The following is a 12,296-nucleotide window of genomic DNA, read 5'->3' on the forward strand; positions in this document are numbered from 1 at the left end:
ATGTTTGAACAGCTCATTTTTTTTATCGACCTGTAGGGAAAAGTTTTGGATCTATCTATTGTATGCGCTGATCTTTAGGAATCGATGAGTGGCTTTTACTATTTTTCATAGTGCCAGTTGAAACAGTTCCATCCTTTCAAGGATCGGTTTTCTTCTGAGCCGTTTAATGTATTAAATAATCATTTGTGAAGAGGGAGGAGAGTTCTGAGCGCTGGTGGAGGAGAGAGAACTGAGCTCCATTGTACAGTCTTTGACAGAGTTTTTTAATGAAATACACAGCTCTGGCTTTTGAGATTCCTGTGGTATGACAATTTAGCATAAGTTTTCCTTCTGTTTCATATGTAACTTGTTATGTTTTCATTTCACTTCATGATCATTTCTAATTGAACAAATGAAGTGTTTAGGCAGAATTCATAATATTTTATGCTCTGCCTATAAGTTTGTTCATATTCAATGTTTTCCTCTGTTTGACAAGGATTCATCCTCTATGCCCTTGTCAGCTCCTCAGCAGTCTTGCCAGTCCATTTAAATCTCAATTTGATGTTAAATTTCTTGCCTACCTTGCCTCAGGAGATAACCTGTGTTTTTGATTACATTTCTCTGTTCAAGCTGTTACTTTGCCCATGCAGCCCAGAAAAACCCCATCATTTTATTAAAAACCCTTTTATCAGTTTACTAGCCTAAAATCAGTGTTTCCTTATTGGTTATCTCGCCCGTTGAAGATCTTTACCGAGATAAACCGGAGAGAGCCCTCTCCTGCCCCGTAGGGCTAGCTACGAGGCTAAGTGGTTTGATGTTGCCTTGGAGTTTACCTTTCTCAGCCTGAGGTGAAATTTCAAGCGCTAACATATTGGCGACCATACTGGGGAAGAACAACTTGTCTGTTATTGGTGTGTTTGCTTCATAAGTCTTAGACGGAGCCTGAAGTTACGCCAGGTAGCCTTCGAAACGCTTTTGCTTTGCATAAGCGGAAGTAGATAAACGCTGCTTCAGCCAATCTCCGTAAGCTTGTGAATACAGCACTTCAATTGCATTTTACCCCAGTTCATTTGTAAACTCTGAATTTTTGGATGATTAGTTAAGAGTTTTCACAGGCTGATTAGTTATTTGTTCCTTGATTTCCAAACTGGCTTCCAATTCTGATCGTATATTCAAATCTCATTCATGTCCAGCTGTTTTTGAGTATCTTGAAGACATTGATTTTGACGAGAGTTTCGAGTTGTCCTTGTTCAAAACTAAATCTGAAAGTGCACTTGATTCCCTAGTTCCTAACCCTGATTTTGCAGCTGCCCTTGAAATTGAGAGACACAATAGATTGGTTGACAATTTCATTCTAAGATCTCTTCAGTCAGATATTCACGCTACAAATCTTGCTAAGTTTGTTGAAACTATATCTGGTCATATTGGATCTACTATCACGGCGCATGAGCAGTCCAATCCTCCTTTTATCTCTGGTTCTCCTATAGTCACTTATCCGGAATCTACAGTTGGTTTGCCCTCTACATCCCATACTACTTCTCCTCCTCATACTCCTCATACTACAGCTACACTCACTCCACCTGCTACTCCTAGACCCAATCTACCTAAAGCAATGGCTGCCCAGTTTTCCCCACTTTCTCTTCCCCAAAATTTGCATGATATGCCAGCTGACTATCAAAGTAAAATCCCTATGTTTGATGGCACCCCACAAAGTATCTCTGCTCAGCAACATATTGACAAAATGACGACTTTCTTTGATCTATACGAGATAGATGAAGAGGATGTAACTATGCGTTTGTTTGCACAAACATTTGATGGCGAAGTAAGAAAATGGTTCAGAGGTTTGACAGCTAGAAGCATTCCCACCTTGGAAGCACTTCAGAGCCAGTTTCTAGATCGATGGGAAATCAGAAAGGATCCACTTCAGATCAATGCTGAGTACAACAATCTCAAACGTAATCATGGTGAGTCGGTCCAAGACTACATTATCAAGTTTAACACAGTTTACAATGCTATTCCAGATGATTTGAGGCCATCTAGAAAATCAGCACTTCTCAAATTCCCGGATGGTTTTGATCCGGAGATGGCTTATTCATTGCGAGATAGAGATCCGCCTACCTTGGAGGATATGCAGAAAATTGTTGTTAGTGTTGAAGCGAATTTGAATGATAAAAGAGCAAGGATGAAGGCAGAAAAGCGAGTCACAATCAAGGAGGAAGCTTCTACATCCGATCAGCTTCTTCGCAAGGTAGTAACGATGCTCGAAAATACTCATCTCAACAAGCCGGAAACGCAGATTCGTAATCCTAATTTCCGAGGTGCACAGCAGCCACAATATAGAATCAAGCAGCGTGAAACAAAGGCACAAGAGGCAGCAGTTCAGCAGCAAATTAAACCTCCTTTTCAGCAGAATTTTGTTAGCCAAGAATCAGAGGATGAAGGTGATACGGTGGGAGAGGAAAACCACTTCTTCACTCCTGATGATCTGCCCACTTATGTGACAGAAGAAGAAGAGTTGGCAAATCACTCCATCATCCCTCAGGATGAACACTATATCTTGTCAAATGATACAGCACTTGAAGAAGAATCGGAAGAGTATCAAAGAGGGTACCTAAATGCTTTATCCGCTCAGCAGAGACAATTAAGAAACCGAGTTGTTCCCATAAATCCCATTCAGAAAAGGAAAGATACTTCAGCAAAGAATGATTCGGCTCCCCCACACACAAAAGGAAAAGACATAATTGATCCTTCAACAAGTCAAACATCATCAGCAAGCAAGATAGATCAGCCATCAAGCACACCGAAAGATAAAATTGACAAAAGAGAGGTTCCGGCTAAAGAAGGTGAGAAGGTTTCAGTTTTCAGTTTGGAGAATGAAATTTCAAAGTTGAAAGTGTCCATTCCTTTGACGGAAATCATGAAAAACAGCACTTACCGCAGCCAAATTTCCAAGATGTTGAATTTTGATCCAATGCTAGACACGGTGAATGTAGAAGATGATCAGCCGGAATTTATTTTTGGGCCTGCTTTAAATGGTGAGTCTCCCGAAAGTGATGTTCCTCCATTCTATATCAGTCTGCGATTGCATGAATATGTTTTACATAATGCCATGTTTGACTCGAGAGCTTCGCATAATTTGATGCCGAAAGCAATTATGGAAAAGCTGGGACTAGACATCACAAGGAAATATCATGATTTGTATTCATTTGATTCCAGCCGGGTAAAATGTATTGGTTTGATCAAGGACTTGGTGGTGAGCTTAGATCAAATCCCAGCAAAGAATGTTTTGATGGATGTGGTGGTGGCAGATATTCCTCCGCGATTCGGGATGTTGCTTTCTAGATCTTGGGGAGCGAAACTCAAAGGTACACTTCAGCTCGATTTTTCCTATGCTACAATTCCGGTCTTTGGTCAGATGAGGAAGTTATATCGGGAACAAAAGATGAAATACATGATCACTAGTAAGGAAAAGCCAATCAATCATCCTGTAAATTATGTACATACAGATTTAGAGTCATTTGTTTTGTTTGCGGAGAATTTTAATGAGATAGATAGTCAGTTAGTTCAAGCAGAAGATATACCAGACATTTCAGAAAATTTCAGAGAAATTTTGAGAAAGGAAAGTGAAGAAAGGTCCGTTGTCATGAAGCCAACAGCTGAGATCAATGGGCAGCAAACAGAAAATGCAGAGACATCACATTTTCAGCATTTAGAAGATGATGAGGATGGTCTTTGGACCATGGATTTTGATGGTGCTGTGGGCAGCGATGGTGTTGGTATAGGTGTGTGGATTCGAAGCCCATTTTCAGTCCAAAACAAAGTCCCAAGCAAGGTACGAGTGTGCTCTTACAAACTGGCATTTGATTGTTCAAACAATGAGGCGGAATATGAGGCTCTCATTGCTGGTCTGAAGATCCTTCGGAAGTTGAAGGCAAAGAAGATAGCAATATATGGCGACTCCGAGTTGGTTATAAAGCAAGTGAAAGGTGAGTTTCAGGCCAAGCATCCTCGTATGCGAGCATATCGAAATGATGTCCTAGATATCTTAAAGTTGTTTTCTGAACATACTTTGACATGTGTGCCCCGTATCCAAAATGGTGTTGCGGATGCATTGGCTAAGGCAGCAAGTAATCTAAAAATCCCCATGAATTCCAGCAATAAGTTTGAGATTTATGTGAAGCACCGTCCTACAGTCCCAGACAATCAAAAATGTTGGCAAGTTTTCCAAGATGATGAAGAAATCAAGGATTTTCTGCAAGTTGAAGGTGAGTTCAAAGACATTTCCATAGATACAGAACCTGAGGAAGTAAATCAAATGGATGTATTGCAGCTTAAGGATAATTTCATTCCTAAAGGATTAATACCTTTGGAGGAGCTGTTCGATCAAGATGATGTGGCCCCCAAACCCACCTTAAGGCCCACGGAACAAGGTGTTGAAGAAGTGAATCTCGGAACAGCTAAGAATCCAAAGATGGTGAAACTATCAAAAGCATTGTCGCCCAAGGTAAAGAAAGAATATATCAGATTGTTGTCTTCATTTTCTAATGTTTTTGCATGGGACTATTCAGATTTGAAAACTTATGACACAAGTATCATTCAACATACCATTCCCATAAAGCCAAATCAAAAGCCTTTCCGACAAAAGTTGAGAAGAATTAATCCTAAGCTGCTGCCATTGATTGAGAAGGAAGTCAACAGGTTGTACAAATCTGGAATTATAGTGCCAATCAGATTTTCCGACTGCATTTCCAACTTGGTGCCCGTGAGAAAGAAGACCGGTGAGATCTGCTTGTGTATAGACTTCAGAAATCTCAATAAGGTGTCGCTAAAGGACAATTATCCGCTGCCCAAGATGGACTATATATTGCAGCGGGTAGTTGGGGCATCAAGGATGTCACTACGTGATGGTTATTCCGGGTACAATCAGATTTTGGTGCATGAGGATGACCGCGACAAGACTGCATTCACTACTCCATGGGGAACATTTCATTATGCCAAGATGCCATTTGGATTGAAAAATGTCGGTGCCACCTTTCAGCGGGCGATGGACATGGCCTTTGCTAATGAGAAGGATGTCTTTTTGGTCGTTTATCTTGATGATTTAACTGTGTTTTCTAAATCTGATGAAGAGCATTTGTATCATTTGACAGTGGTGTTTGAAAAGTGCAGAAAATATGGTATCTCATTGAATCCGAAGAAGAGCCTTTTCGCCATGAGTGAAGGCAAGCTGTTGGGCCACATCATTTCCAAATATGGTATTCGTATAGATCCTGCACGTGTGGAAGCAATTCAGCAATTAGAGCAGCCCCGAAACAAGAAGGAGATTCAGTCCTTTAATGGCAAGTTGAATTTTCTGCGTCGTTTCATCCTGAATCTTGCCGAACATCTCAGAGAAATCACTAACATGCTCAAAAAGGACAGCCAGCTCAAGTGAACCGAAGAGGCGGTAAAATCTTTCAATTTGGTAAAATTAATTTTATCTTCAGCCCCAACTCTAGTCAGCCCGGATTACACACAAGATTTTATTTTATTTTCATTTGCTTCTGAGCATACATTGGCAGTTGTGCTCATGCAAAAACTTGATGGAGTTGAGAAGCCCATAGATTTTGTCAGTCGTATTATAAGGGATGGAGCGTTGAAGTATAATATCATTGAAAAACAAGCATTGGCACTGGTAAAAGCTTTGAAAGATTTTCGTGTATACATATTGAATTCTCATATTTTGGCATATGTTCCTAATGCCGCTGTTAAAGATGTTTTGGTACAAGCGGAACTGGAAGGAAGAAGGGGAAAGTGGATCGCTGCACTATTAGAATATGATGTGGAAATTAAGCCTACCAAGTTGATCAAGGGTCAAGGTCTTGCTAAGATGATGGTTGAAACAAATCTCCATGTCCTAGACATCAATTTGATTGTTGCCTTATCCGATGAAGATGAAGAAAATTCAGCTCTACAGGTATCCAATATCTTTGTTTCCTCTCCTTGGTATGCTGATATTGTATATGTGCTTCAAAATCTGTCTTCACCTCCCGGAATGCCTCGAAACAAAGCCAGGACATTGAAGTTAAAGGCTGCCAAATTCTGCATCATCAAATCTGCACTATATTGGAAAGACCCCGGTGACATACTGCTGAATTGTTTGGTCGAGGAAGAAGCTAAGAGAGTTGTTGAGGATTTCCACAAAGGTGACTGCGGGGGCCACTTGTTTTGGAAGACTACGGAAAACAAGATCCTAAGGGCAGGTTTCTATTGGCCTTCATTGTTTTCAGATATATATAAAGCAGTCAAAAGTTGTCATGAATGTCAAATTTTTCAAGGAAAGCAGAAATTACAGCCTTTGCCTCTCAAGCCCATTGAAGTCAGCGCACCATTTCAGCAGTGGGGCTTGGACTTCATCGGCGAAATTCATCCAGCATCTTCCGGACAGCATCGATGGATATTGACCGCCACTGATTACTTCACGAAGTGGATTGAAGCCATTCCCACCCGGCAGGCCACGGACTCGGTAATTATTTCTTTCCTTGAGAATAACATATTGTCACGTTTCGGCTGTCCACATAAGTTGATTACAGATAATGCAGCAGCATTTAAATCAAAGAAGATGGTTGATTTTTGTTACAAATATAACATCAGCTTGGGGCATTCGACCGCCTACCATCCGCAAGGAAATGGGCTGACCGAATCTTCGAATAAATCTCTAGTAAACATCATAAAGAAATTGCTGGAAATCAACAAGAAGAGCTGGCACAAAAAGTTAATAAATGCATTATGGGTTGATCGTGTAAGTCAGAAAAGGTCAATTGGGATGTCACCTTTTGAACTGGTTTACGGGACAGATGCACTGTTTCCTACTTCACTTAGTATTCTGGTAGCAAGGTTGTTTCAAGAAATTGGTGGTGAGGAAGATTCAATGCAAAGGCGGATTAGTCAAATGATTCATTTACAGCAGACACGAGAGGAAGTTCTTCAAAATTCCCTTAAGTTGCAAGAGCGCATAAAGAAAATCTATGACAGAAAAGCTAAACCGGATGATTTTCAGATAGATGATGTTGTTTTAAGATGGGATGCCCGAAATGAAGATAAAGGGAAACATGGAAAATTCGACAACTTGTGGAAAGGTCCTTATAAAATTGCAGCATACCGTGGTCCAAATGCCTTTCTTCTCAAAGAAATGAACGGTGATGATTGTCTCAGTGGGTCGGTAAATGGCCGGCTGCACAAAAGGTAACATGTTTGAGCATTTTCTGCTCTAGTCACTATCATTGTAATTACCATTTTACTTTCATTCTGCAACAAGTGTGAACTGATCTTTCATCTTTAGTCTGGGGCCCGTGGTGAAGGCTATAATTCTGAAGATGGAGATTAGTTGGTGTGAGTTTTCAAGTTGTTTTAATCAGTCCATTTTCTGCACAAGGTTGAGTTAGTTCGTGTCAAAGTTAGTCCGATTTTCAGTCAATTGTCAAAGTCAATAAAGTTGACCAAATTTGGGTCACATGTGTAAATAATGACTCCATTGCCCAATGATTATAAAGCACTGGTCTGCTCTCCCAGAGGTCTAAGGTTCTTGGTACCTCCAGAGAGCTACCTGTTGACCTCTACCGGTCAACTACCCATGCAGTACACCCCCTTTTCTTTGCAAAAAGGAGCAGCACCTGATCAGCGTGTCCGTGCCATCTGCGGTCATCAGCAGCTTGATCAAGTTAATTGTAAACCCAGTCTGCATGTATTAATTGTAAATAATCTTAGCAGACATGAGTGGTGTATGTGAATTGCCTAGGTGGACCTAACTTTCTAGTGGTAATCTACGTCCCGGAAGGTTTTTCGTCTCACCGATCCATGGATCGGCAGAGTTTTCCTTCAAACTTGACCCCAAAGCCAGGATGGATTTTGTCATTAGAACTTTAGGAGAATCCTAGTGTGTTAATCTGCTAGATTATAGTTGTGTCGCAAAACTGGGTGATTTGTGAGGGTCTGTATTAAATGGGTTTGTCTCCTTAGGATGTAAATTGTAAAAGTCATGATGTAATGTGTCCTGAGGGTCGAAAAATGTTTTAAATCCCCTCCTGAGTCCTAAGTCCTAGGTCCTAGGTGATGTTTCCGAAGGCTTAGTTCGATGATCCATTTTAAAATGAATTAAAAAATAAATAAAAATTAAAAAAATAATAAATAATAAAAAATTAAAAAAATAAAACAAAAACCCTAACTAATAAAATAATAATATTTTAAGTGAATAAATCGACGGATGAGATCAAGAGATGTCTTGATCCTCATCAACGGTCGAGATCATTTCTACATGGATCACTCAAACTAGCCGTTGGGATCATTTCCTTTAAATAGGGTGCTAGGGGTCATTTCAGATCATTGGATCTGTGAGTCTGGTATTGAAGAAACTCTCTTGTAATCTGTTTTCTGGTTAATAAAAGAAGACTTTGGGGTCCAAATCTTGCTGGTGTTACTCTCTGGAAGTGCTGTGAGCTAATTTAGTTTCTGCATATTTTATGTTTCAGCCATTAATAATAGCTTTTTGTAGAGTAGTGTGGGCACAAGTATCTTGTCCACTTGCTAGGGTTTGGGTGCTGTTAGGGTTTCTGAAGTAATGGCAGGTATCTCCATTACTTCCTGAGATCTAGCAGCATTTTTGCCCTCTTTACTGATGGTTGTTTCTGAGCTGTGCAGAAAACCCTTTCTGAAGGAAATTGTGGGCGTTAGGGGAAGTTCTCGGCTGAACCAACCAACTCCTGCAAGCATTTTTTGCTGAGCCCAGTTGGATTTGATCCTGGGTCTATCATTCGGTTTATTTTTTTAAGTTTACATGAGAGATTTTCTGAAGTTCTTCACAGTGAAAATATGAAATTTCTGTTCTTTAAATATTTTCCGTGCTTATTGCCGAATCTGGCTGTTAAGGGGCCAAATCTGTAAATTATTAAGCTGATCTCAAATTTCAATTTTTTTTTTACCTTTTTTAAATAGGGTTTTATTTTCTTTAAAATTGCAGTTGTCCAGGATCGGCTCACAGGCAATTCCTTCAAAATTGTTGATGCAGGCTTCGTTGTTAAATCTGAATGCAATAAATTTTTTATGTATATACAGCGTAATTTCACATGAGCCAGCAGACAGAACGCTGCCATTTCTGAGTCATTTCACGCTCAGCTCATCGAGAACCTGCAGTCGCAAGCACAAACAGAGCATTCGAAGTTCTCTCTACATACGTTACGGGTTTAGGTTCGGGCTGTAACAGCGTGAGGAAAAAGGCCCGGCTTTCAAACGACGTGCTCTCAGCCAGAAGCTCTAAATAAGAACGATTTTTTTTCTTCAGTTATCAGATCGGTGTAATTGCTGGCCACGGTTTACGACTGTCTCAACGCATAAGATTTTTTGGATTCACGCCAGCAGCTCCAGATCTTACCGCCGTCAATTTATTTCACCGCGTGAGGGATACAGCCTTCGCCCCAAAATTTCAGCTTCAAACCATGCGTTCAGCTCTCTCTCTCTGCGGGTAAATAACAACCCATCACGCAGGTTTTACTCACTGAAATCCGCAGGTAAAATCAATTCATTGTGGCCGTCGTCCGCTATCAAAACGTTCAGGTAAATTTTTTTTCAAATCGATTTGAGTCTCTGCCTGTCGAAAATCCTTTCACGCGTTCGATTTTTTTTTTTGACCTGGTTTATGATTGCCTGCCGTCGAAGCTTCCTTGGGTAACCTGTAATCGATTTCATTTTTTTGCTGCCGTCGCCTTCCTCCCGTGGCTGACTGAATATCATCGTTTCAAAGATGCATAGTGGTGTTTTCACGCAGTAAATTTTTTCTTTGTCGTTTGGTCACGTTTTGGTTTGCTATGGCACCGTAGTCCTTTGTTAGTTTAGGTTTTAATTTATTTATTAAGTTTTGTATAGTTTAGTTTCATAGACTTTATGTTGGTTCTTTTAGATTTTAACATATTTAGATTTTAATTCTTTTAATATAGTTACATATAAATTCATAAAAAATAAAAAATGCATTGCGTTGTTTAGATTTTAGAATTTAATTTGATTTTATTTTTTTTAGATTTCAATTTGTTTATTTTTAATTTTAACATAGTGCAATTTTGTTTTAGTTTTAACTTTAGTATATACGTAATTTTTAATTAGATTTAATTTGATTTGGTTAGTTTAGATTTTAATTCTTTTATAGTTTCTTTCTTTCTTTTTTTTCTTTTTTTTTATATATAGATTCATAAAAAATCAAAAAATTAAAATGTTTAGGTTTTGATTTCTATTAGTTTAGATTTTAGTATTTAGTCTTTAGATTTTAGTTAGATTTTATGTTTATATTTTGGTTCTGTTAGTTTCTAGCTTTTGATTTAAATTTTTTATGTTTTAATTTAGGACTTTACTTTGTCTAGACTTTAGATATTTTTTTTAATTAATTTTATAGAAAAAAAAAAAAAATTAGAAAATTTTCTTCATCAGATCCAGTTGTTTTTCGGGAATTATCATGTTATATCTTTCATGCTGAATTTTCAAGTCGAGATACGAATACGATATCTGGTTAATAGTTTATGACTCGTGGTGGTTTAAAGCATTTATCTTTTTGAAACTTTCAGTTGCTGGATATCGTTTTGGTCATTCTAAGAGCATTGTGATTTAGCTGATGATTGATGATTGTTGTTCATGGTCCATATTTTTATTATCATTTAACAAGTAATCATTTTAACCACAATCTCTTAAGGCACTGGTCTGCTAAATTAATCAAATCCATCGAGTGCTTTTTATATCGTGTCTCGTGTCTCCTAACAAACTGGTCGACAGTTGGTCTCATCATCTCTCAGGGACTACCCCCCTTAGCCGCGGGAGACAGGCTTAAACGGAGGGATCGGGGATCAGAGTGATAGCCCTCGGTCTGAGCGTTGTCGTGTCAATCTGCGCGACAACACTACCATCCCCATTGGAGCCAATGTTAGAGTCGGTCTAGTAGCCCTCCATCAGCGATCAAAGCTCTTTGCATTTGCATAAGTAGGTGTCTCATCAGTGTCATCTTATTGCATTCCATTAGGCATGCCATAACCCTGATGGAGGAGCTGGTGTCTTTATTCCCCTCTTGGCACTGCTGGATCAGGTTGTTTTAGTCATTAAACTTTTTCAAGGTTACTTGTCTTGTCTTGAGGTCAAAATTCTAGGTCTAGGGTTTAGGTTCAATTTGTCTTCAAGGTTATGTCTCTAAAAGTCAATAAATGCCCAGCAGGCCAGAGGGATGATTATCAAAGTGTTTCTTTAAAAGATTTCATCTTGTACAGCTATTTTTTTTACCTTGGATTTAAAAACCCTGTTTTTAAAGCCAAGGTCATTTCTCAAAATTTTGTAAAAATTGTAAAAATTCAAATTTTTCAAAAGACAGCATGGAGCCCTGGTCCCCTTTGCCAAGACTCCTTAGAAGCTATCCCTGCAAAAATTATCAAGGAAAAACATCAATTCAACCAATTTCAAGACAAAAGGAAACCAAAAAGTCAGCAGCATTCAAAGTTTAAAAAAGTGTCATGAAAAACATTAGAAAGAGGGTTTTGACATGAAATTAATTCAAAACAAGGCTATAAAGTCTCTCTTTTCCTCCATTGAGCTTCATTGTGCCTTCAAGCAATAGAGCAATCATTTTCAAGTGATTTGGGCGATTTGGAGAGAAATTGAGCAAAATTGGCACGCTGAGCCCGTGCGCGACCTGTCAACACTTGCGCGCGACCTATCAGGGGGGTTCAGCCAGTTGAAAAATTACACTGGCGTGACTTATCAAGCGCGCGCGACCTATCAGCACCTGCGCGCGACCTGTTGGGAAATTCATCTACAAAAACCCCAGTAAACTCCCAAACGACCCCAAAATTCTTCAAGGTTGCAGGTAGGCCTCTGATCATCAAAGTATTTTGCTTGGTAAAGAAAAATGAGTATGGGAAAGGTGTTTTAATGTCGTCAAATTGAAATGTGAGGTTCATGTATATTTGCTTTAAAAATGTCAAAATGCTTGTAGAGCTATGGTTTGTTTTGTTGTTTCAAGGTCATCCTTGTCACCCCACTTTTTCCCCACTCCTCTTTACCACCTCCTATATCATTTCTACCTAATCTCCCTACCAAAATATCAAAAGCCCTTAAAACCCTACCCCTATTCCTAAAAATTAAAAATCAAACCCTAAACCCTACTTCCTATAACATCCTTGCAAATAGAATTGTATGATGATATGTATGTCATGATTCTTCCCCCTTAACTCCCTATTTCCCTATTTCATATATTTTTCCCAATTTCCCTTCAAAGTCTCCCTTCCCTAACATTTCCCTTGTGCTATTTGTCC

General features: G+C 39.1%; 1 protein-coding gene across 6 annotated transcripts in view; it reads right to left on the minus strand.

The window, feature by feature from the left end:
• The window catches only part of LOC149156945 (uncharacterized), a 413,330-nt gene that overhangs the window by 108,051 nt on the left and 292,983 nt on the right, over nt 1–12,296 (minus strand). The gene's annotated exons all lie outside the window — the stretch shown is intronic.

The sequence above is a fragment of the Pinus tabuliformis genome, chromosome 9 (genome assembly GCF_031772625.1).
Source record: "Pinus tabuliformis cultivar Carrire ecotype Pingquan chromosome 9, CPIR1, whole genome shotgun sequence".
Taxonomy (NCBI): Eukaryota; Viridiplantae; Streptophyta; class Pinopsida; order Pinales; family Pinaceae; genus Pinus; species Pinus tabuliformis.